This window comes from Chinchilla lanigera, unplaced genomic scaffold (assembly GCF_000276665.1).
Source record: "Chinchilla lanigera isolate Chin_1 unplaced genomic scaffold, ChiLan1.0 scaffold00099, whole genome shotgun sequence".
NCBI lineage: Eukaryota > Metazoa > Chordata > Mammalia > Rodentia > Chinchillidae > Chinchilla > Chinchilla lanigera.
Window position 1 is genome coordinate 6,246,602 of NW_004955500.1, and position 24,215 is coordinate 6,270,816.

Genomic DNA, 24,215 nt, shown 5'->3' on the forward strand with positions numbered 1-24,215 from the left:
ACTTCTACAGGGGTGCCTACAATTCTTTCTAATGTAGCAATAAATTCTATAGATTCGGTGATGCTTCCCATAAAAGAATCTGAACATCTTACACAGTTACCTCTCTAATCATTTAATTCTCCTTGTCATTGAAGTGATACGTAGGTGTTACAGCCTTCAACTAATTTAGCCAATAGTTTTTTGTTTCTGTTATCTATGAAAAGTAAGAAAGGAACAAAGGGTAGAAGAAAGGTAAGCAGGGAGGGAGGAAGTAACAGGGAGAAGGACCACAGTGTACCCTTGGTCGTACCCGGCCTGCTGCTTTGTTCTCCCTCTCCTGCAAGGTACTCCTTCAGCCTGCTGAGACAAGGAAATAGGTGCTTCTACTTTCTTCATCCTCTTATGTATGAATTGCTCACTTAAAAAACCCTAGGTTTCTTAAGGATTGACCTTGCAGTTGGAAATGAAGCAAAGCTGGGCATAATCAGGATCCTGCTCTATTTCCACTCTTCTTTGCCCCAGAATCATAAATAGTGGCTAAATGGCTTAGCCAGCGTCTGCTCTCCTCATAAAGAGCTTGGCTCCAAATGGCCAGGGACTCTGACAGACTCACCCAACTGAAGTAGCGCTAAGCGTGCTGGCATCAGAGTCAGATATCTCATTGCCAGGGTTAGCAGGGGCTATGAATGGGCTATTTGCAAACAGATAGTTCCAAAATCTTATCAGGACAGGAGCATGTGGAGTTATCCCCGCGAGGTCAAGAAGTAAAATGAGCCCCACAGTCAAAGCACCTAGAAAACAAAGGGAAATGGGCCCGAAGGTCAAGACCAAGGCTAAATCAGTGTAGGTTTTGATCACAAATACGTAAGGTGAACTGCCAGCATAATGTCGGTGCTGGCGGAGCAGCCTGTGGGGTTGGGCGAGGTGAAGTGGGGAGCTGACAGCTGGGCTCATTTCGTAGCACAGAGCAGAGCCAAGACTGAACTCAGTCAGCTCCCGAAAAGAGGAAGCCTTGACCAGCGCTGCAGAGAGCCCAGGGCCACAGGGCCATGCCTTCCAGCTGCCTGAGGCTGCGCGCGCCCACACACACACACACACACACACACACACTCTGTACCACTGGGGAAGTGCCGTCAAGTCTCTCGATGGGACAGAGACGATTCTCTGATCAGTCTGTGGCCAAGCAGAGCTCCCAGCTCTCCTGCGGTCCTTAGCGTGGGTGACAGAGAGCCAGGCCCGCTGGGCTCCACTCCTGCCTCTTCCTCCTCTGGACCCAAGGATGAAGGGACATGACAGGAAGCCATCCGCCTGGCACAAGCACACAGGTGAGCACTCCCCTTCCCCAGTCAGAGCCACCACCCACAGAACGCGTCAGGCTGTGGCATCCACTGGGAGAACTTACTTCGGCAGAACATTCGGGAGCTTTTTCCACTTGGGTTTTTCCATTTAAAGAACCAATGAACTCCTTCAGTCATTTTCTTTAACAAACTAAGCATGTGACAGGCCAGGGCCACAGATTTTTCTTAGCCTACTTCCTCTTACAGTACCAGTCTGTGGTTAATCAAGCTCCGCAAATGACAGCTTCTCGTCAGACTTTGCGAGCAAACACGGTTCTCTGAACCCCAGTGTACGGGCTCCCCTCCCCCAGTCACACAGCAGTGGTAATAAAGCTTTATGTAAATGAGATGTCAGAAATGTTCCAGGGTCCGGTCAGTCCACCAGGTCTCAGGCTGCTGTCCCTAAGCATGTACTTGAAACCGATGCAGCCGCATGCTGTCCGCCTGGCATCAGCCTCTGTCTCCGTCCCAGTAACAAGTCAGAACTGTCCTCCTGACTTTACCACGGTTCTCTAGCTTCCTTGTAGGTAACCACGAAGGGCAAGCACCGTGCAGTCCGGGAGGCGCTGGGGGAGAGCGAAGCGCAGGGCAGGCAGACGTGGGTGGGTTGGACCTTCTCCCTGCAGAGCTAATGGGCCCGAGGCAAGCCCGCAGCCTCTGAAAGGCGTTTCCTCTTCTTATTTTCCTCCTGGGCCGGTTATTCCTACTCTGAAGGTGGTTCTCAAGGTAACTACTGAATACTACAGAATGGCTAGTTGTAAATAAAGCTCCCAGTACACAGCAGCAGTAATTATTCTTGTTGATTTTGTAAGAGTTACTCTACCTAAAGTTCTCGGAATTGTGTGCTAAAGAAGGGCCGGTTGCACCCCTCTTGGGGGATCTGGATGCTGGTCCAGTGGGTCCTTTGGGCTTCCTGGAGGTATTGCTGTGGACATGGCAAATGCACCTGATAAAGGCAGAAAGTCCAGCATCTTCAGAAATGTTTTGCCCGAGCTGAGGCCGTCAAAGTCAACCTGCGAAGGTGAGTAAATCAATATGATCTGCATCTTAGAATGAGCCAAGGCTACAGTCAAAGGGCTGAAAGAAGAACAGAGCGTGCAGGCGGATGAGCTAAGAAGCCACAGCAGGACCCCAGATGGGAACCGAGGTGGAGGCTGGGGGGTGACTGGCTGCTCGAAGGCTGGTTTCCCAGGTAGCGTTTACTCTGCTGTCGTGGGCGAAGGGGTGGAAGGACCGCGGAGGATCTTGATGTTTCTGTCTTGAGGCAACCAGGTGAATATTGATTCGATTCAGTAAGAGGAAGAAACAGACTTGGAAAATAAGATAATTCATTCAGAATTTATTTTAAATTGGATCCATGTATAGGCACACAGTCTTTTAAAAATAGTGCCAAGTAGGGTGCCTGGCTGAGAGAGGCACTGGGTAATGTTTATTTAATGAAGGGAGAGGAAGACTAGCTTGCACCAAAATATTAGGCTATTTCTGTCTTTCTACACAAAACAACTTCACATTCGGGAATTTAGCTGTCAATATCATCTTATAATGTTAGGACTTTTCTTTATAAAGGAGGTATTACTGCATTTCAGGTAATTTTGAAATTAAGAAAGCTATTGCATCCGGAATCCCACCATACAAATAAGTAAAGGGCTAGCATCTTTGTTTTAGTAATGTTGCCACTGTTCGAGATAATTCATAATGCCACTTACAGGCATGCATCTTTTTGAATATCCAAACTTTTAAAAATTGATGGTAGTATTGCTAGAGGCCTCAAATATGCCAAGTTAAAAACTGAAATTGAAGGCATTTTAAAGAAGAAAATTTTAAATGAAGATAATGAATATGAATGATAAAAGAAGATTCTTTGTTGGCTTCTGCTGATTGGGCTCTCCTAGTACTTTTCAGATCTCTAAGGATAAAGTTTTTCATTTGCATTGTCTATGCTAACATGGGTTGAGGAAAGTCTGTTGTAACTAATAAATAGCCAAGTCATCTGACAGAACATAAACGATGTCACATGGAGTATCTGAAAACTACTAGCCTAAGTCTGACAAGTCTGCCCTCTGACACACAGGGTAAATAGGTGAACAGAAGAGAATTAGACTGTGGAAGAGAAAAGGCCTAGGGGAAGAATTGGGAAGCTGTTTCATGGATGAGTTTCAGATTTTCAAGATGAAAAACCTTCTGAAGGTCTGTTTGACACCAAGCGTGAACAGACCTAAGTCTGAGCTGTACACTTACAACTGGTTAAATGGGTGAAAGAAGGAAGAAGAGAAGGAAGCAGGGGTCTTCATTTTATTTTTTGGTGTTTTTGAGACAAGGTCTCAATTTGTATTCAGGTTGGCCTTGAGCCCACTGTGCAGCCCAGGCTGGCTTCCACCTCATGGTGATCTTCTGGCCTCAGCCTAGCAAGTGCACTGCCGTGACTCTCTGGAGTCTTTCAAAAGTTTAATATTACTTAGAGGTGAGGGTATTGCTACATAATGTAAGACCCAGTTCTCTTGGAGTACTAAATTATTTGTGGGAAAGGCTTACACTTAAAAGAAACAAAAAAGTGAACTGCAGAGCAGAATAATGGGACCAGGGCCCGGGGGCCAGGAAGCCCGGGCTGTAGTGTAAGCTCAGGACAGGAGCCCAGCCTCCCTCCCTGAGCCTTAGCTTGGCCTCAAGATAGTCTATCATCCTCTCCCCACCTGCAGAGGCTGCTGTGTGCCTGTCGACTTGTCACCACTTACATGTCATCCTGTGCTTTGGCATTTAAAGTATTATACGGCACTACTAAAATGTATAATCGTTCAGAAAAATTTAATGCCAGTGCAGGTGAAAAGGACCATGAAACCACAGAAACAGGCAGACAGACCCAGACTGCACCGAGTACAATTCCTGGAGCTTCAGGGACGTAGAGAGTGTGGGAGAGCAATGAGACGGCAGCCTGGGGGCCCAGGGCAGGAGGCAAGGACTTCTGTGCCACAGAAGACAAAGGTGGAGCTGGGCCAACAGCTGCATACACAGCCTTTCTGGAAGCATCAATGAGAAACAATGTAAGTCACTGTGGTCAGCACCCCATGCTCGGCTAAGCATCCTGATAACTTTGTGTGTGGAGTTCAGGGTGTGTGCCAGGACTGCCTGGTGGGCAAAGCAGTGGTTCCACATGAGATAGCTGGAGTCACGCTGAAGTAGACTGCTTCATATACTGAATCCTAGAATGAGCTGAGCATTTGCTAAATATTGAGAACTGTGCTGCCTCGTCCAGCGCAGCTCTCGAAGTTCCCGGGAGGAAGGGCAGTGAGAAGATGGAGAAATAAAGATGACAGACAGAAAGTGGAGGTCAGGTGGAGCCCTCTCTCCAACTGGGAGGAAAGGAGCTGCACAGCCACAAAAGAGCATTTATTTATACTTGCAGGAGATTGGTGTCAGCTTCAACCCCTCTGCTTAGCAACTTTGTATGACTTGCTTGAGCACCTCACCTTCTCAGAGCTGGAACAGCTTGTTTGTGTGGTTTGCCTCACTTGTACGTGTGATTGATCTCCAGCTTGAGCTCCGCCCCACATCTCCCCCTTTTCTGTTTTGTACTTGGAAGCAATGGGTGGTCAGTTGAAGTTGAGGAACCGGAGGAGCTGTGCTTGGAGGACTCTGTAGAAAACCTTCTCATTCTCCAACCCTTTCCATTTTGAGTGAACTCACTCATTTAGGCTAACGATTCTCAGCCCAAGGATTTCAGGTTCCTACATTCAGTAGTTTAACCCTATACAGTCCATTAACCCATAACAGTAGACAGTTACCAGTGCAGCTGGCAATTGTCAGGTGTTAGTGATTTGAATTTTTTTATACCTAACATATTACTATGGCACTGTTTTATACATTTTGTGGTTATACTTTTTTGTTGGATGTTCAAGACCAAGTTAAACAGGACCTGCATTCATCAATTTTTTGCTATCAAGGTCATTTAAGTCTCCTCAGGATTTACCTTGGAACCATGCACAGCACCTCTTAGTATTTCTGTCAGTGTCAGCTGTCTAGATGAGTCATGGCCATTGCTTGACCAAGTTGCTTTCTGTGAAAGCTTGGGAGATTCTTTTTCTCCTGATGACTCCTTAGACACACTGTACATTTTGCTCCCACAATCTCCTTGGTTAGAAGACAAGGGACTCATGAAGTTATGGGCTACCACAGCAGAGGTTCTCTTATGTCCTGAGTCTTCATTGACCTCAAAGGGCTGGGGCCAAAATATTTGCTATCCTCTCAGCCTGTCTATCTTTCTAGTTTTGTATCTCCAAACCTCAGTTGTTGAACATCCAGAAGAGAAGGTTAATAACATTACAGTGTAATAGAGGCAGTAAGCTTAATATTACAATCTTATTTGATTATCAAGCACCTTAGAACATAAATAGAACCAGTTTTCTAACAACCATGGATGTTCCACCGTTTGAATCCCTATAGAGTGCCAACAGTTACACATTTCAGAAAATTAGAAATCAAAAGCCATACATAATATTGCAGCATGACAATCATGGTGACATTTTGTGACATACTTAAATTTCCATTTTAACATAGCATAACCCTTTTAATCAGTTATCTCTATCTAATACATAAGAAACTTTTACCTAACTTGTTGTCCTTTAATGGGATAAACTTCATATAAATTTTTGTTAAAGGCAGATGTCTGAATCGGAAAGAAAAGTCTATCACTGTAAGCAATCCTTGTTCCACACTTTAGAAGGCTTGCACATCTGCAGGCATGAATACATTCAATACACTACAAAAACAATAACAATCATCATAGCCATATGAAAACCTTTGTACCAGAGCATCTTTAAGTCAAAAACCCTATTGTCAAAAAACTCAATCATTTGATGAGTGAGCAATGTAAACACATTGCAATAATATATTTTAATAACATTTATTGGGGTGTCTCCTATAAGGCTAGGGAGATCATTGGTGCTTCCTATTAATGAACAAGAACTGGATAATGTTTCCAGTCAGCTGCTTTCTTATTCGTCATTTGGCGTCCTATCCAATAATTTCCCCTCGCCCTAAGGGGTTATTTTTTAATTATCTTAACCATTTTTGATGACCTATGAGAAAACCAAATTTGATACCATTTTAACCAGTTGGCAACCTGGGTGGAAGCTTGCTTTTTAAATTGATAAACTAAGTTAAATTATGAACAAAGGATCCAAAATTGCAAAAGAAAAAGAGAAAAATTGTTGAGTTCAAATAAAGAACATCTGTTCACAGAATGGACAAACAGACAAATAAACAAATACACAGCTTAACAGATTGGATAAATAAACATGTTACAATATCAGAGTGCACTCAAATATATTTTTGACCAAATTGCATTATAATAACTCTCCTATAGTTTTAGAAGTTTGTAATTCTAAATAGACTAGTCAGAAATATTCAATTAGCAGAGATCTCTTCTCAGAAGAATTTGGAAGGAATAAAATATTTTATCTATATTAACATATAGTTTTAGTATTTTATTTTGTCTTTAAAATACTGGTAACTTTTGTGTACCCTTATTAGATGTAACTTTCAGCTCAGTTATCTCCAAGCATGCTACCACCTACTTAGACCTTTGATTCCCATTTTTAGTTACCATATCTAGGCTTTTAGAGTCAATTCCTTCAACTGGCCCCAGGTCATATCTAGCCCCAACCTTATCTATCAGCTGTAGAGCAAGCTCTGAGGCATCACTGTCATTGGACTGAGTATCAGCTTCTTGAAAAGTGGAATCAGCTCCCTCTCCAGGCCTGGTTGTATGATACAGCTGCACAATGCATTCTGATACCCAGATAGGCCATTCACTATTCTCTGGACAGACACAAGCATATCCTCAACCCCAAATTAGCACTGGGCTGGATCCCTTCCATTGTCCAGTATGAAGATCTTTCCAAAGGATTCTTCCTAACTTTTTTTGTGTTTTAGCTGATTGAAATGTCTTTCTGCTGCTGTAGTTCCATTCATAGTAAGATTTAAAAAGTTAATCGTATATACTGCCAAGTGAAGTCTATTATGAAGTGTAAATTTTGCAGGGAGAGATTCCCCCTTTTGTTTTTGTAAATGAATTTTGAGCATACAGTGAGCATGTTCAACAATTCCTTGATCTTGAGAGCTACAAGGAATCCCTGTGGTAAGGGAAATAGCAAAAGTTTTACAAAAGGCAGCATTTGCATAGGCTGGGCCATTGTCAGTCTTAAGTGCCCTCAGAGAGCCAAGGCTACTTAAGCCACCCAATGAGCAATGACATGTTTAGCTGCTTCACCATTGTGAGTAGAAGCAAAAATAAATGCTGAAGAAGTGTCTGCTGACACATGGACCCAGCATAGAGAGCCAGGCTCAGGAATGTGAGTAACATCCATTTGCCAGAGATGTTGGAGCACAATCCTCAGGGATTCACCCCCAGAGAGGGTGAAGGAAAATGTATTACACATGAGGAACACTGTTTACAATTTGTTGGGCCTGTTCACAGGTTAAATGGAACTGTTTGCATAAGGGAGAAGCATTCTGATGAAAGATGGCATGGGAAACAAAAGCCTGCTGAATGGCGTCTGAGGGAGCAGCAGTGACAGTAGCCAGCAATCTGTCTATTACAGCATTTCCCTCAGTGACATGACCTGACTGAACAGCAAATTGGAGAGTGTGAAATAAATGAAAAAGATCTTTGTGGTTCATGTGAATGGTGGCAGTTTCAATGTGGCGCATCACACTGCAAACATAAGTGCTGACTGAAGAAAGGTTAATTGGAATGGAAGAATGATCTTGTCAGGCCCATATGACAGCTTGCAATTTTGTCTTTGGTGCAGAAGAAAAACCCATATCCTGTATTCGGGAAGAGGAGACTGTAACATAACCTCCTCTGCCCAAGGAGGAGCCATCTGTGAAAACAGAGACACCTCCGGCTATGGGAACTAAGCTTATTTTTGAAGGGAAGACAAAGGGTGTGAGGGAAGCAAATTGAATTAATTTATCTGGAGGATAATGACAATAATACCCGGGAAGTTAGCTAATGCGGTTTGCAAGAGGATGAGAATTACCAGGACCACTGTTGTTGAATCCAAGAAAACAGAACAATAATATTTTGCACCTCACGCCCAAAAGGCTGAGCAGCACACATCTGCCCACGTATGATCAGTCCCACCACAGCATCATAAAAGGGAGTGATGGTTTTATGTGGAGCATGTGGCATATGTAGCCATTGTAGAGGGCCCTGAGACTGCCAGAGGAGCCCAGCACGCATATGTTGAGTTGGAAAAATAATTAAAAACATTGGCAAAGACAGGTCAAGTCTAGAGAGTTGAGCATTAGTGAGAACCAGACTAACTTTATCCAAGGCAGTTTTAGCCTCTGTTGTAAGTATTCTCGGCAGGGGGGGCAGGTGCCCCTTGAGAATGTCAAAGAGAGGGGCTAAATAATGGGTTGTTAGCTTAAGAGCTGGGCAGAGCCAATTAATATTATCAAGCGGAGTCTGAAAATCAGTTAGGGCTGCAAGATGATTAAACATCCTGAATCCGAGCGGTTTGGGGATCAATATGTCTGTGCTAGATAAGGTGACCCAAATATGAAAAAGGTGCCATGGTTTGCACTTTTTGGGGGACCACCACTAGACCTGCATTGCAAAAGACATTACCTAATTAATTAAATACTGGGTGCAAGGTGGGTGAGGATTCATATGTTAAAAGAATATCACCCATGTAATGGGTGAGATAAGCAGATGCACGAGCCTGCTGGGCTGACGAAATGGATGTGGCCACAAACTCTCGGCACAGGGTTGGACGATTTGCCATTGTTGTGGAAGACAACACCACTGGAAGTGGCTCATAGGGGCCTGATGGTTAATGGAGGGTAAACTAAAGGCAAAACATTTTTATCTTGAGGATGGAGAGGGATAGTAAAAAAAAAAAGATAGTCTTTTAAATCAACTACCATGAGGGAAAAATGCAAAGGAATAGCTACAGGCCCAGGAAATCCTGTTTGAAGTGCTCCCATAGGTTCCATGGTACAATTAATAGCCTGCAAATCCTGTAGGAATCTCCCCCTTCCTGACTTCTTTTCTATTACAAAAATTTGGGTATTCCAAGGGCTGCTGGAGGATTCTAGGTATCCTGCCATCATCTGTTCATTAACCAGTGCATGAGCTGCTATAAGCTTCCCCTTCATGAAGGGCCACTGATCAACCCAAACAGAGTTATTGGACATCCAAGTTATCTTGGATGGGGTAGAAGGAGAGATCAAGACCCCTCCTAAAAATGTGAAGGCGAGCAGCCCATACCAAAATGGTCCTTTGGAGGAATAACCAGAAGAGGTTCTTTCCTTCTTTGCTTGTTTTCACCAAGCCCTTGAGTGAGAAGGAAAGCTTGTGGCAACAACTGATGAGTCACGAGGGAGTTAGGACTAAGCAAAAATGCCCCACATATCCTGTAACACATCACAGCCCCGTAGACTGACTGGTACATGGGGGAGGACTTAAGGAGAGAAATATCCAGAATGGCCTTCTGCATCCCTCCAGCGACTTAGCGCTTCTGCTAAGGTGAGAAACCCTGCCCACCCCCTGTGGATCTGTAGTGGCCACAGCCAGAGGCATGCCGTAGGCCAGTGGCGCTGGGCAGTAACTGAAACATCCGCACCTGTGTCTAAAAGCCCTTTGAGTGTTTTTCCTTCAATAATCAGCTCCATCTTGGGATGATCTTGTTCAATCTGTTAAACCCAACACATATGAGAGGACCCAAAACCCTTGGGTCCCCTTTCCTTATTTATAGATTTTGCAATTTTTGTCAAGGCAGGAGTGACCAATGGAGTGATACGAGAGTCTGGAGTGACTTGGACCGTGTTTTGAACAGATTGAACCATGACCTTGATTTCCCCTGTGTAGTCAGCGCTGATGACACTAGGCAGCACCTAGAGACCTTTTAAAGTCAGACTGCTGCAGCCTAGTAGGAGTCCCCCTATTCCATGAGGCAAAGGTCCATGGACCCCATTAAGAATAGCCTGGGGTCCCATTTCAGGAGCTCGTACAAATGTGGAGGAGGGACTGAGGCCTCTGCTGTCTTTAGTTGCTCACCAGAGGTCAGAAATGTGCTTGGCATTGGAGGGTAGGGCTGGGGAGGAATTAGGCAAAGCACCCCACTGTTTGATGAGGCTGAAGCAGGCCCTGCTAGAAGTTTCCTGAAATGGGTCAGCCTTCCACATTAGTTTTGGATCTGCACTCATTTGCCCAATGATACCCTCACCTACACTTCAGGCAGATAGGAGAGGGTTTTGTTGAAGGGACAGAGAGCAGCTGTGCTGCCTTTACAGGTGCAAAACAGCAATTTTTGGCAAAATGCCCCCGCCCCTGCAGCTGAAACTATTTTTTCCCTTTCCTCGAGCTGTGGATGAATAACCTGAGTGACAGCTGCTGCCAGGGCAGCCCCGTGCACGTGTGAGGGTGCAGTGTCTGCACAAATTCGAACCCTCTCAGCCAGCGTAGCCCACTTTGTGTGGGCTCTCAAAGCTCTTTACCCCATTTATTTGCATTTTCAAAGGCCGGCGGTTGAACTCTTCACTTGCCAGTCTCTGTGTCTCTTCTAATCCTCCACTGTCCTGTAGTAATCATGCCACAACATCTTGAAAAGCTTCGTCAGAACCCCGATGAGTGGAGGTCAGATCAAGGGATGTCTCCCCCTTTGAAGGGAGTTCCCTCCAAGCCCTTGGGGCAGCTATTTTAATTTGTTCATGTACTTAAAATTCAAAAGTAAGTTGACTATTTGCGGCAGCAAAGGCACCTTCTCTGAGAAACATCTCTTTTGCAATGGCTGTGTTGTAAGTGGCATTGTCAGCAGCTTGGTCTGCACACAATTTGAAAAAATTTCCTTTCCACAACAAATAATCTCCTGGACTTATACGTACTTTAGTTCTTCCTTTCCAGTCATTTCGGGCCATAATCTGTTATCCTATAAGTTCTATTAAAGCTAAGGTAAAAGGACCATAGGGCCAGAGGTAGTGGTATCTTGTTTTAATTCTTTTAAAGTCTGAAAGGGTACAGCTTCATGGAAACGTATAACATGTCCCAGCTTATTGTGAACTTGAACTTCAGGAACAGGGTTCAAAACCCTCCATGGACTTCCCCCCTGTCTGGCTTCTTTTAGCGCCAATTGCAAGGGGGAGAGAGAAAGTGGCTCTACTCCCTGAGAGGCGCAAGTTCCAACCTGCGATGAAGCAAAATTTCTCTGAGCTGAAAAGTCAGGAATTGCCACTTGTGGCTCAGTTAAGGTCACCAGGGTGGCTATTTTTCCACCATCTTGTTCCGGCTTGGGACTTGATTTTAATACAGTGCTCTGAGCCAAATCCTTTGTGGTCATCCCAGCAAGCTTACAACCATTAAAGAACTCCCTAACACAAATCCACAAAAGTAAAGTAAATACAGGAATCAAGAACACAACAAACAGCTGGGCATGGTGGCACACGCCTGTAATCCCAGCACTCGGGAGGCTGAGGCAGGAGGATCCCTATGAGTTTGAGGCCCACCTGGGCTACAAAGTGAGCTCAAGTTCAGCCTGAACTGCATAGTGAAACCGTCTCAAAAAGGTAAAAAACCCAAGAAACAAAACAAGAATGTAACAAACAGTTTCATATATATTTGTGGTTCTTGAGACTCTGTTTGTCCCATGTTTAATGTCTGATAAAATCAGTGTACCTCTCTCTTTTGTTTCTTATGAGCCCCTTTTTCTCTTGCCCCAAGTTTTACACCTGATTATATCAATATCATTACACCTCTATGATTAATATTGATGCTATCAATGTGCTTCTCCCCCTTTTGCATGCACAGTGAGAAATATTCCTTCTCCCGCTGTTTCTTCTTACCCTGGTCCCTGTTTGGGCACCAGTGTGCCACATCTAGCACAGCTCTGGAAGTTCCTGGGGGGGAAGGACAGTGAGAGGATGGAGAAATAAAGATAAGAGACCGAAAGCGGAGGTCAGGTGGAGCCGCTCTCCAGCTGGGAGGAAAGGAGCTGCTCAGCCACCATAGAGCATTTACTTCTCATGAGGTTGACGTCAATTTCAACTCCTCTACCTAGCAACTTTGTATGGCTCCCTGAGCACCTTGAATTCTCAGAGCTGGAAGAGCTTCCTTCATGGAGATCTCCAGCTTTAGCTGCTCCCCACACTGCACTTTGCATATTTCTTTGCTCCCCATTTGAACCAGAACTCTTAACCCCAAATAGTTCATTAACTTAGGTCTCCAAGTAGAGAGAGCATTTATTTTTTTTTTTTTTTTTTTTTTTGGTTTTTCTCCGGTACCGGGAACCGAACTCACGACTTTGCACTTGCCAGGCAGGTGCTTTTGCCGCTGAGCTAAATCCCCAGCCCCCTGCACTTTGCATATTTAATCTTTGAAACTAGAAATGGGCCCCAGGGGTCCGGTATCCTTCCTAAAGTTGCACAGCTCAGCTGCACACAGGGCGCAGGCCTGAATTCCAGCACTTGGGAAGTGAGGTAGCTGAGTCACTGTGCGTTTGAGGCCAGCTTGGACTACACAGTGAGACCCTGTCTCAAAAAAAATCACAGCACTCATGGGTTGAGGACTTGGGACAGCAAACTCAACTTTTCAGCCAGCACAGACTATGTGCTGAATGAGTGTGCTGCACTAGAGCAGAATGCAGACCTTGTACAGAACATAACAACTCTAAGCAAGCTTGTAGAAAGATTTAAGAAATACTGACGATAAGTAAATGCATCTCTCAGGGTCAGGTGTGGTGATGGACGTCTGTAATCCCAGCACTCAGGAGGCTGAGGCAGGAGGAGGAGGATCAACGAGAGTTTGAGGCCAGCCTGGGTTACATAACAAGACCCTATCTCAAAAAAACATTATTAAATTAAATCAAGTTAAAATAAATGAATAAATAAATGCACCTCTCTCTTTCCATCCATCCTGAATAGTGAAACCAGTGGTTCAGCACTTCTTAATCTACAACGTCCCAAATTCCAACAACTCCGTCCTTGCTCATCAATAATACAAAACTTTTGAAGATACACATTTAACAGAGTTTAGCTCCGTTATTGAACTGAACTCATGAAACGTTTCATTCAAAAGTCTCAAAACTCCTACTATCCTATCAGAGAAATCTTTGTGCTCAAATAAAGACAGATCATTCATTACTTACATATACTTCTAAATGCAAAAGCTTTAAAGAAAAATTTTCAAAAACATAGGCTATTAAAGTCATACATGCAAAAAAACCTTTTGTGATTTGCCAAATTGGAGCATTTTTTTTTTCCTTCTGGTACCAGGCATCGAACTCACAACCTTGTGCTTGCCAGGCAGGCACTGTGCCACTGAGCTAAATCCCCAGCCCCTGGGGCATTTTTAAGGTAGCCAAGCATACATGTGAACACAAACATACAGCAGCTGATTGAAATAATTTATAAGTAAATACTTAACAGGCTGACATCTTTTTTTAATTTTTTGAGACAATGTCTCACAGTGTAGTTCAGGCTGGCCTCAGTCTCATGGTAATCCTCTTGCCTCAGCCTCCTGGGTGCTGGAATTACAGGCATATGCCACTACACCCCAGCTGTAACAAGCTGATTTCTGACCCATTCATAGTACTCCGCTCCATGAAGATAAGAAAAATAAACACATTCCTTAAAATAGGAAATGTGGATAAAATGGTAATGGCTTTCACAAAGATAAATTTAAGCCAGGCATTGTGGTGGATGCTTTTTTTTTTTTTTTTTTTTTGTACCAGGAATCAAACTCAGGACCTTGTGCTTGCCAGGCAGGCACTTATGCCACTGAGGTATATCCCCAGGCCTGTGGTGGATGCTTGTAATCCCAGCACTTGGGAGGCTGAGGCAGGATTGCCTTGAGTTTGAGGCCAGCCTGGACTACATAGTGAGCTGAAAGCCATCCTGAACTATGTAGTGAGACCCTGTCTCAAAAAACAAACAAAAAAAGATAAATTTGATTAATCTACAATTGGAAGTATTAAAGGATTGCTGTTAGAAGGAATGTTATTGTTTTCCTTACACTCTATTTTTCACTAAAATATGTTGCTTTTATGAGTTTGGTTTCAAAGTAATCATGACCTTAAATAAATTACGAATTTGTAGTGCTACATTAACGTACATAAATATAAACCCTCTGTCCTCCTCCTAATGCCGCCTCCTCTGTGTTCACTTTTAGCTGATGACCTTGATGGGTTCCAATCCAAGGACAGCCCCTCCTCTGGGGAACTAGATCTCACCCCTTATCATCCCAAGGACATTGCTCATCAGCTGCTTTGTCCTGTTTCCCAGGCTGTTCCTATAAGTATACTATTTATTGCTCCCATCTTACAAGCAGATAAAACGCCTAGAAATCTGTTCTTCCTGCAGCAGACTTGCCGTTCTCCACTGCCCTTTACTTGTGGCAGAACTCCTTGAAGAACGTCCCGTCCCTGCTTCTCCCATTCGCCCTTGAGTCATGCTAAGCAGCTTTGTCCCCACGACTCCATGTCACAACCAGCGGTCACCCAGCTCGCTTGACTTGTTAACTTGTCTGATACAAACAACCTCCTCTGGCTCTTCCCTCCGAACGCTTTCTCCTGGCTTCCAGGACCCTCCACGCTCCTAATTTTCCTACTTCACTCACTCTGCCTTCTTGGGATCCTTCACAGGTTCCCCCTGCTCTTCCCGACCTCCTAAAGCTGGGCGGTGGTAGGGAAAAAGGGAAAGCAGCAGAATTACGAGCTCACCTGGCCAGGGCTATTCTGGAAATAACTGAGAGGGCGGCCCTGGCACTTGGAGCACACTGGCTGCTCTCGTACAGGCTGTGAGGTCTTTGCCAGGGTCGTGGGCACAAGGGGGGGCTGTGGAAGGAAAAAGACACAATGGGACTTCAGAGGAAAGTTCCGCACAAAGGCGTGGCTGTCCGCCCGGGACAGGGCTTGGGAACTTACAGAGTTGCAGTTTGTCAAGAACAGGGCTGAACCGTGATGAGGACTTACGGATTGTAGCTATGGTCACTGGGCCTCAGTTACCGTCAAGAAGAGGGCCGAATAACCGCAGGAGCTGTGGGTTTTGGCTGTGGTTACTCGGCCTTATCAGCCTGCGATTGCACATTGTAGCAGGAGCACAGTGCGGGGGCAGGGTCCCTGGGATCTCTGTTCAGCCCAGAACCGCAGCGGTCGGATTCCGATTGTGCTAGGGCCCAGCTCCCATACCCACTTTCTTCGCCAGCGTCACCTTCTCCATTGGCATCTGAACCACACTGCTGTCTCCAGCCTGGGTAGCTTAGGGCTCGTACACCCAAATCCCCACTGAGCAGCTCAGCTGAGATGTGTAGAAGGAACGTCAAGCCTCATGAGCTCAGAATCAAAGACTTGACCTTCACCCTCCGTGTCTGTTTCTCTCCAGTTTCCTTCCTGCCTCCTCTGCTGTTCGCACACCCCACGCCTGTCCAGGAAAATTCTGTTGCCTCGACCTTCAAAATGCATCCAGAGCTGTGTCACTGCCGACCCCTTGGCTCGTACCACTCCGGCCCAAGCTGGGACTCCGCAGTGCTCAGCAGCCCGCATGGGCTCTCTGCTCCACCCTGCCCCGCAGTCATATTCTCAGTGGTGCGAGGCTGAGTTAAAATTAATGAGATGGCGTCACTTTCCTGCTAAGGCTTTCGCAGTGGCTCGCAAAGGAAAAGCCCACGGCCTTCCAGTGGTCCCTGATCCGCTCCCCTGCCCTCTCTGATCTCCTGTCTCTCGCTCGCTCGCCCCAACCTAGGCGGGCTTGCCTCTTTCCGACTCCTCATTCCCGGCAGCCCTTCTGGCAGACTCCACCGTGCTGGGCTCTGCCCACCACCTCCCTCAGGACGCTGATTCAGTGCTGTCCTTTCTGGAAGCCTTTTCCAGGCCACTGTGTTTGTAACAGCAACTCCCAGCCCTGTACCCTCCCCGTCCAGCCCTCAGAGTCCTCTGCTTTTATCCAATATATCATTTGACTTAATTTTGTGTGCCGTAGACTCTACGAGGCAAAGGATTTTTTAAAATGCTTTATGCACTGCTTTATCCCTAGTCCCTATCCCTTTATCCCTAGGATAATGGTCATACAGTGATTTACTAAATGAAGGAGGATAGATGGGCCGTGGTTAATGGTGTAGAGACCTTTTATTACACTCCCTGGGTTTCTCCTATGGACACAGCACCCTGGGTCCCTCACGGGGCCCTTACTTCTCTGCACTGGTTATTATTATCACTGGTTTGCAAGTGAGAAAACAGAGTCACAGAGGAATTAAGTGACCGCCAAGGTCATGCAGCCAGTCACCAAATCAGGTCTGAAAGTCAACTTGCTAGTTTGAAAGCCAGAGGATCTCAAAGTGCAGTTATTTCACAGACTCATAGCTTTTGCTTCAACCACACCACTGGTGGACGTGCCGTCACTGCGGTATCACACGTGCATAGCCACGCAGTGTTCTCCAGGTAGGCTGGCGGGGACCGCAGCCCCGTGTCACTGTGTCACACACCCAGGGCAGTCTGTGAGTGTTCTCCCCAGGTAGGCTGCGGGGGGCCACAGGCCTAGGTGTCACAGCGTGGTGTCACCACAGGGCCAGCTGCGCCTGACGCATGCCCGGTCTGCTGTGGGTCATAGGTTTCCTCTACCCTTTCAGATAGGGCATGTAGCGAGCAATCCGGATGACCAGTTTACCGAGGGATTTCTACACATTAAGCTCCAAGTACTATGCATACATTACCCAGAGAGCTGCTTTTAATGAAGACAGAGTCGATTTTTAAGAAGGGAGAATACGGTATTTGAGAAAGACGTGGAGCACCTGTACAGAGTATTTCTGGCACAGAAGACAAGACACCAGTGGCAGACGGCGCTCCTTCTAGAAGAGAAACGGAGGGCTTGGGTACCCAAAAGGCAGGGAGCTACTTTTCATTCAAGCCTCTCTTGTACCCTTGGAAATTTTGTGTCATGTGCATAAATTACTTTTTAAAAATCAACAAAAATAATTTAAGAATGGCACCGTGCCCTGGCCGGCCTCTCCTTGCGGAGCAGCAGAGAGGACGCCCTGGAGTTCCAGGGGCGGCTCCGGGTGCCTGCCCCAAGCCCCGCCCTGCTCAGTGTCACCATCTGCAGAGTGAAAATGACAGCGCTTGCTTTCCTTTAGGCGAGCACGGCTCTGTGAGACAGCACACTGTAGGCATGAAACATTTGTAAGTTGTCGTTGTCCCTTAGGAAACATCGAGTATGGCGAGTAAGAAGTAAAGCCCAGCAAGCTTTGAAGCATGAGTGGGAGCCGGAATAGCAGTGGCAGCCGGAATAGCAAAATCGCTGTCTGCACACACACAAGAAATTCTGGGAAGCAAGAAAATCAGTTGAAAATCTGTCGGTGGAGGTCAGACAACTTTATTTCAAACTTCAAGAGTGTAAGCATGATAATCGTTTGCATTACTACAGCTGTTCTGTTCTCTTGCAATGATCCCAGAAGTTTTAGTCATCCTCCCCGAGCTTGTTCTTTTATTCTGATCCCTTGATGCATGGAGAAGCCAGAACCAAAGCCCTGGGAATATCTGCAACTGATTCATGGAGCTGCAAGCATCAAAAATGGCAGATTTTCCAATTTATGGAACATACTATCCTAAATTTTTTCTGTTTTGGGTTTTTTTGAGACAGGGCCTCACCAAGTAGCCCAGGCTGGCCTTAAACTCATGGCAATCCTCCTGCCTCAGCCTCCCGAGTGCTGGGATTACAGGGATGCACTACCCCTGAATTTCAAAATACTCTACATTGAAGCTCCAGAGGCCCTGCCTAGAGACACCGTACTGACTGTATGAAAATTTATGGGGGAAAAATTGATGGAGGAAAAGTGCAAAAATCATTTGATTGATGCCTGTAGACAAGAGGGTGAAAATAATGTGAAATTCATTTTGACAGCGCACATAGGGAGTTGATAATTTAAAGGAAAACAATATTATTAGAAGAAAGACAACTGCATCACTTTATAGGCCAGCTTACTTAAACAGCAAAGTAGTAAAAAAAGTAGTTGATAATGTAAATGAAAATAATATTATTTGAAGAAAGACAATGAATTGGTTATTTTTCCCTCATTGCTGGGACAAAATACCTGACACCCAAAATTAAGGAAGGAAAGGTTTATTTAGCTCACAGTTCATGGAGGTTTCAGTCCATACTGGGCTGGCACATGGCGTAGGGCAGCCATTCATGGCAGTGGAAAACAGCAAAAGCAACAAGAGCAAAAGGGGAGGAGTGGCAGGCGAGCAGCCTCTTTCTTTCCCCTACACTGTATGCAAACTACGACCTCCAGGGCGGTGTAGCACTCAACCCACAATCCCAGCATTGGACCATGAATCAATCATAAACTCCAGAAGCCCGCCCCATGACTGCATGAGACTCGGGCAGACATCTAGACACAAACTGTCACAGAGAACCACCTCACTTACACAGCACAGTAGGAAAAAAAGGGGAAAAAAAGTATGCAGGGATATAATTCCCAACTCTTCTAAAATCTATTAGTCTTGTTATTTTAAATCATTTAATATAGTATCGGCTCAGAGGTCAATGGTGAAGCACTTACTTAGCATGTACAGGGCCCTGGGCTCAATCCCAGCACTAAAGCGGGAAAAACACCAATGTAAGGGAGAAATTCTCCTCTCTACAGTGTCTAACACATCTGCAGGAGATGCACTGTTTTTGAGAAAGGCTGTTTTTAAAGCTTCACTTCCTCATTTTTTTCTTCTCTGATTCATTTCCTCCTTCGCTTTGGTGTGCATAGGGGAGGTGATAATGTTCCTCTCACAAATCATCTCATTCCAAACAAAAAGCAAAGGCCTGTGTTATCCGCCAATCAGAGCCCCACTCCCTTCTGAGCACGCTGTGCCCTCCACTGACCAGCTGGTTCCCAGTGGTTTCCAGCGGGTCACCCAGGAAGCAGCACAAGACATTTGTCCCGGCTGCGCTGCTAACCTCGTTCACCGGGGCCTTAGCTCAGACCTGTTTTCAGTGTGGCCTCCGGCCCATATTCTCCTACTGCTCTGCATGGGCTGTGCTTCCACCAACAGGGCTGCACAAGCAACAAGTGACGGTACGAGGAAACAGCGCCCCGCTAACATGCGGGGCGCCGCTGCCTGACACCGGTTAGAACGAGGCGGGAGAATTTTCTCCTTCCCTCTCCCCATTTCTTTTTCCTTTCCCACTTCCTCCCCGCCCCCACCAAAGTAGCCAGCCTTGAAGGAGCCACACCGCAAGGAGCCGCAGTGTTAAGACAGCGTGGAGAGGAGTTACACCCAAACAGTGGGGAAAAGTTCAGAACCAAACCAGAAGGTTTCTGCCTGTGGTTTTCTTCATGTGTTCTTCTATGCCAAACTCTTGACTGTAATTATTCTTTCACTTCCTAAAAGAACGTAACTGCTGCCCCTGTCAACTTGCCCCGGATGCCACCGGAAATGGCATCATCTCCCCAGCCTCAGCACCACCCAGAGGTGAAGTCATTCACCCTGGAGCCGGGCCCCAGGGCTCAGACCCACAGCTGAGAGGGGCCTCTCTCTAGGCAAGAGAGAGCCACGGCCAACTAAAAGGCGCATTTTTTAATCACCAGCCGCTTCAGTGAGTAAGTACTTTCTGGCTTTCCCATTTGCTGTTAGGCATTGACTTTGGATTTCTGACCAGCCTGTTTTCGGAATCCTCCTGTTGTGGGCTCTTTACGTGGAAAGGAATCGCTCTCCACGCCCCCTCCGCGGTTCATAGCACTAGTTAGTGGTCCCTGGGTGATAATCAAGCATCAGTGAAAACGACTACATGTCTAAAAACAGTGCCAAGAGCAACCGGGCAGCTCCGAACTGGAGGAGGATGAGAAGTGTCTGCTGTGTGTGGCATCTTATGTGTTGTGGTTGACCTCAAAGGCCTGGCATCAGATTTGACGCCCAGGTGACCTTGGACAGATTAATGCAGCTTTGTACTTTAATTTTGTAACGTGCAACATGGAGAAAAAAAATGTACGCATTTCTTGGGGTTCTTTTTTTATTTTTATTTTTTTTGAGACAGAGTCTTACTGTGTATTCCAGGCCGACCTTGAACTTGCCGTGTAGCCCAGGCTGGCCTCAAACTCTGGGAGCCTCCTGCCTCAGCTTCCTATGTACTGGGATAATAGGCACGGACCACCACACCTGGCTGATTCTTAGGGTTCTGAAAAGGAATAAATAAATAAGCAGATAAACCGCTTAAGTGCTGTTAGGAGACAGACTAAATGCTGGTACTGAATCATTAGCGTCACTAAGCAATTCCTTACGTACTTCGTTTCACTGGAAAGCTGCCTTTACCCAGAGGCCCGTATGTCAGGCAGCTGAACAGGAGCCGTGAAAATGTGTGGGGTTTGCACAGCGCTTCGTGTGATTTCCGCAGCTCACGCCGACGCGGGCCTTGCCACGCTGTGGACTAGTCTTTAGAACTGGGGGATAAGAGCCAGCCGAGAGCTTGGGGATGTGGCCACAGAGAGGGGCCGGCCCAGGTCCCCACCCGGTGCGGGCGGCCTGTGTGCCGGGGTCCAGGACGTCCGTCTCGGCACTGTCCAGTTCTCCTGGCCTCGCCCGCTGTCTCTTCCCCTTCCTCCCCTCCGGAAGCACAAAGCGTGAAACCTGACAAGTCCTGGGTCCCCTGACCACAGGGGAGACCCCGGGCTTCTAGGTCCCCTGGGGAGCAGCATGGGCGGGGACCGGCAGAGTGGATCCTGGAATCCTCTTTTGTTTGATGCGAGGGATCAAACCCAGGCCCTGCGCGGGCTAAGCACGTACCCTGCCACTCAGCGACACTCTCATTTTTAAATTTGAAATTTTTCTTCCAGCGAAACACTGTTGCTCCTAGGATTCAGACAGTACGGTGTTGGGATCAGCACCACCAGGATGATAGGTCTGGAATCCCCTTTGTGTAATCTCCCAGTAACACCGGCGCGAGTTGTCCCGTTGAAAGGGACACAGAGATAAGTGAGCAGCACGGTGGTACAAATCCGGGCTGACTCAACAGGCCAGGGAGGGCGCGGGTTGCAGGGCCCAGTCCTGGAGACAGAGTCTTCAGAATGGAGCCTGACCACTGGCTGAAAAGCAACCGGGCACCGAGAATCCCAAGCAGCCCGAGCAAAGACGTTTCGAAGCAGGCTTACAGCTTCGGGGCAGGGGCTTCCCCTGACAATCCAAGTGGTGAAAACTAAGCTAAGTTAACTTCTACCTGCTTTGCTCCTCACAGGAAAATTAAAAGCTATGCACAAAACACAGCTATTTTTCTTCAGTTCTTTTTTTTTCTTTTGGTGGCACTGGGCCTTGAGCTCAAGCCCTTTGCACCGAGTTACATCCTCAGTGTTTTTTAACTTATTTATTTGTTTGTTTGTTTATTTACTTTTGAGACAGAATATCTCTAAATCACTTTGGCTGGGCTCAAACTTGCAACCTTCCTGCCTCAGCCTCTCAGAGAGCTAGGATTATAGGCCTGTGCCACCACTCCTGCTATAGATGTTTTTCAAGGGAGAAGAGTAAAGGAAAAGAATAATGCACATATTTCTTTCTAGCTAAGATTACTTTTAGCCAGGCATGGCAGCACATGCCTAAAATCTCAGCACTTGGGAGACTGAGGCAGGAGGATTGCCATGAGTTTGAGGCCAGCGTGGACTACACAGTGAGACCCTGTCTCAAAAAACTAAAAAACAGATTGCTTTTTCCCCCTAATTTCATATTTATGGCTGAGGTTAAAAGCTCAGGTGCTGGAGCCATATTTTCTCCTAAAGAAACAACAGACCTTAAGCTTATCTAATCAATGGAAAGTTTTACTTGTCCGACCTGTTCTGCTCCTGACAGCTGGGTAACCACATAATCACTCCCTGCCTCAATTTGCTCATCTATAAAATGGAGGTAGCGGTAGTTCTACCTGCTGGGCTATGAGTATTGGAAAGCTGCACAGCGTCAGTACAACGTGAATACCACTGCCAGGCACACGGCGATGAGGGCGCAGGGATGGCAGGGCTCCCTTCTGCCCTCAGACTAGGTCCTGCCGGGACGGAAAGCCGGGTCTGTAACTGTGATACAAAACAAAAACCAAGAGTTACACAGAGGTGTTTGTCAGAGGAAAGAGAATTTTTTTTTCTGTCTGGGGGGCTAGAAAAGGTCAGCTGAAAACACTGTCTTTTGAGAAGTAGGGGTAGCCAGGCATGGTGGTGCATGTACCCTGGGGGAGGCTGAGGCAGGAAGATGGCAGTGACTTTGAAACCAGCCTGGACAACAAAGTGAGTTGAAGGCCAGCCTGAACTGCATAGCGAGACCCTGTCTCAAAAACAACAAAAAAGGGAGTCTGACTGCCACCATCCTAGACTGACCAGGGGCTGTGTTAAGCCTCTTCCGGTCCGCTGTGCTGTCACACCTGTTACAATGTGTAATCGTGGGTTAGTACGGCCCAGGGAGCACAGCTACACCCCGTGACTCCCGCCGCGCTCTGCAGCCCACTCCTGGCAGGCACCCACCACGCTCTGCGCCTCTCAGGCCTTGGCTCTGGCAGACAGCCGCAGCTCCTTGCTCTGAACGTTCCCCCTTGGGGCCCCATTTTGACCCTTTCTTCCACAACGTCCCGCCACGCTCACGGCCCTGTAACAGACCTCAGAGCCCGTACCACAGCCCCGGCTCTGGGCCCAGTGCCACAGTGGTCCCTCTCGGGTTTGCTCTCAAATAAACCTGCCCTGGACGGGGGATGTAGCTCAGCAGCACAAGCACCTGCCTGGCAAGCACAAGGTCCTGAGTTCAATTCCAGGCACCAAAAGCAACAACGACAAAAAAAACCTGCCCTGTTGAGCTTGTACCTGTTTTCCTCCCTCTGTGCTGACACCGGCTAAGGCCCTTGCTGAAATTACATGCCTGTAATCCCGGGTACTCAGGAGGCTGAGACAAGAGGATCACAAGTTCAAGGCCAGCTTGGGCAACTTAGTGGAGCCCTGTCTCAAAACAAAATAGAAACAGCTGGGGATGTAGCATAGTGGTAGAGCACCCCTGGGTTTAGTCCTCAGTACCAGAGGGGATTTAAAAAGTGGGAATTAAGGAACCAAAGTTCAGCAAGAGAAAAGGACAGCACAAGATGCGGAAAAAAACCCTCTGGGCTGCTACAAAAGCCGGAGAGCAGTGACGGCCAACTTTTACAGAGGAGCACCCAAACTTAAACCTGAATACCGAAAACAACGCCTACATTAGCATCTTTTGTCCTAAAAACAAACAACATGCACGCCATAGGTTTGCCACCAGTGCTGTATAACGCATCCGTATCCATAGACGGAGATGAAACATCAGACCTTGTGTTTAAAAAGCCCGGAGCATGTCAAATGGACACAGCGTTAAAACCTAGACAATAAACTTTTATGTGGGAAGACACATATAAGATCAAGACTATGACATTTCAGATTCTTTTCTTTTTCTTTGAGATGGGGTCTGGACCTGCCGAGCGTGGGCTGGCCTGCCTGGCTCCCGGGAGTACCTGGGATTACAGGCGTGGGCCACCACACCTGGTCTAGAAATAGTTTTAGTGGAAGTAAGGCAAATTTTAAGGATTAAGATACATTTATGCAAGATTTAAAAAGTTGACCATGTGCTCTAAAACAAACTAAACTGGACAATGTGTTTATCTTCTCAGAATATGCAATATTCACATTCCTAAAGGGCATTTTATATATATATATGTACAAATTTTAATAGAATCCCCAAGAAATGGTTAAACTCATCTATATCCTGCCAGTCGAGGATTCTGCTGTATCAGACAGTGGAAACAGTCATGAAAAATAAAAATGACTCAAGCATTTTTTTTTTTTTGTCTTTTTGAGACAGGGTCTGGCTGTGCAGTTCAGGCTGGCCTTGAGCTCACTTTGTAGCCCAGGCTGGTCTCGAACTCACAATGATCCTCCTG

The 24,215-nt window shown here is 46.4% G+C and overlaps 1 protein-coding gene across 4 annotated transcripts in view; it reads left to right on the plus strand.

The window, feature by feature from the left end:
* Positions 1-1,087: 1,087 nt before the first annotated feature.
* Positions 1,088-24,215, plus strand: part of Pced1b (PC-esterase domain containing 1B) — a 32,854-nt gene continuing 9,726 nt past the window's right edge. The window contains exons 1-3 of one of the 4 annotated variants that reach the window (XM_013505709.1): positions 1,088-1,304; positions 17,508-17,698; positions 19,691-19,899. The gene's annotated coding sequence lies outside the window, so the exon portion shown is untranslated. The remainder of the gene's footprint in view (positions 1,305-17,507; positions 17,699-19,690; positions 19,900-24,215) is intronic. The other 3 variants (XM_013505712.1, XM_005406607.2, XM_013505713.1) reach the window with 3 other exon arrangements.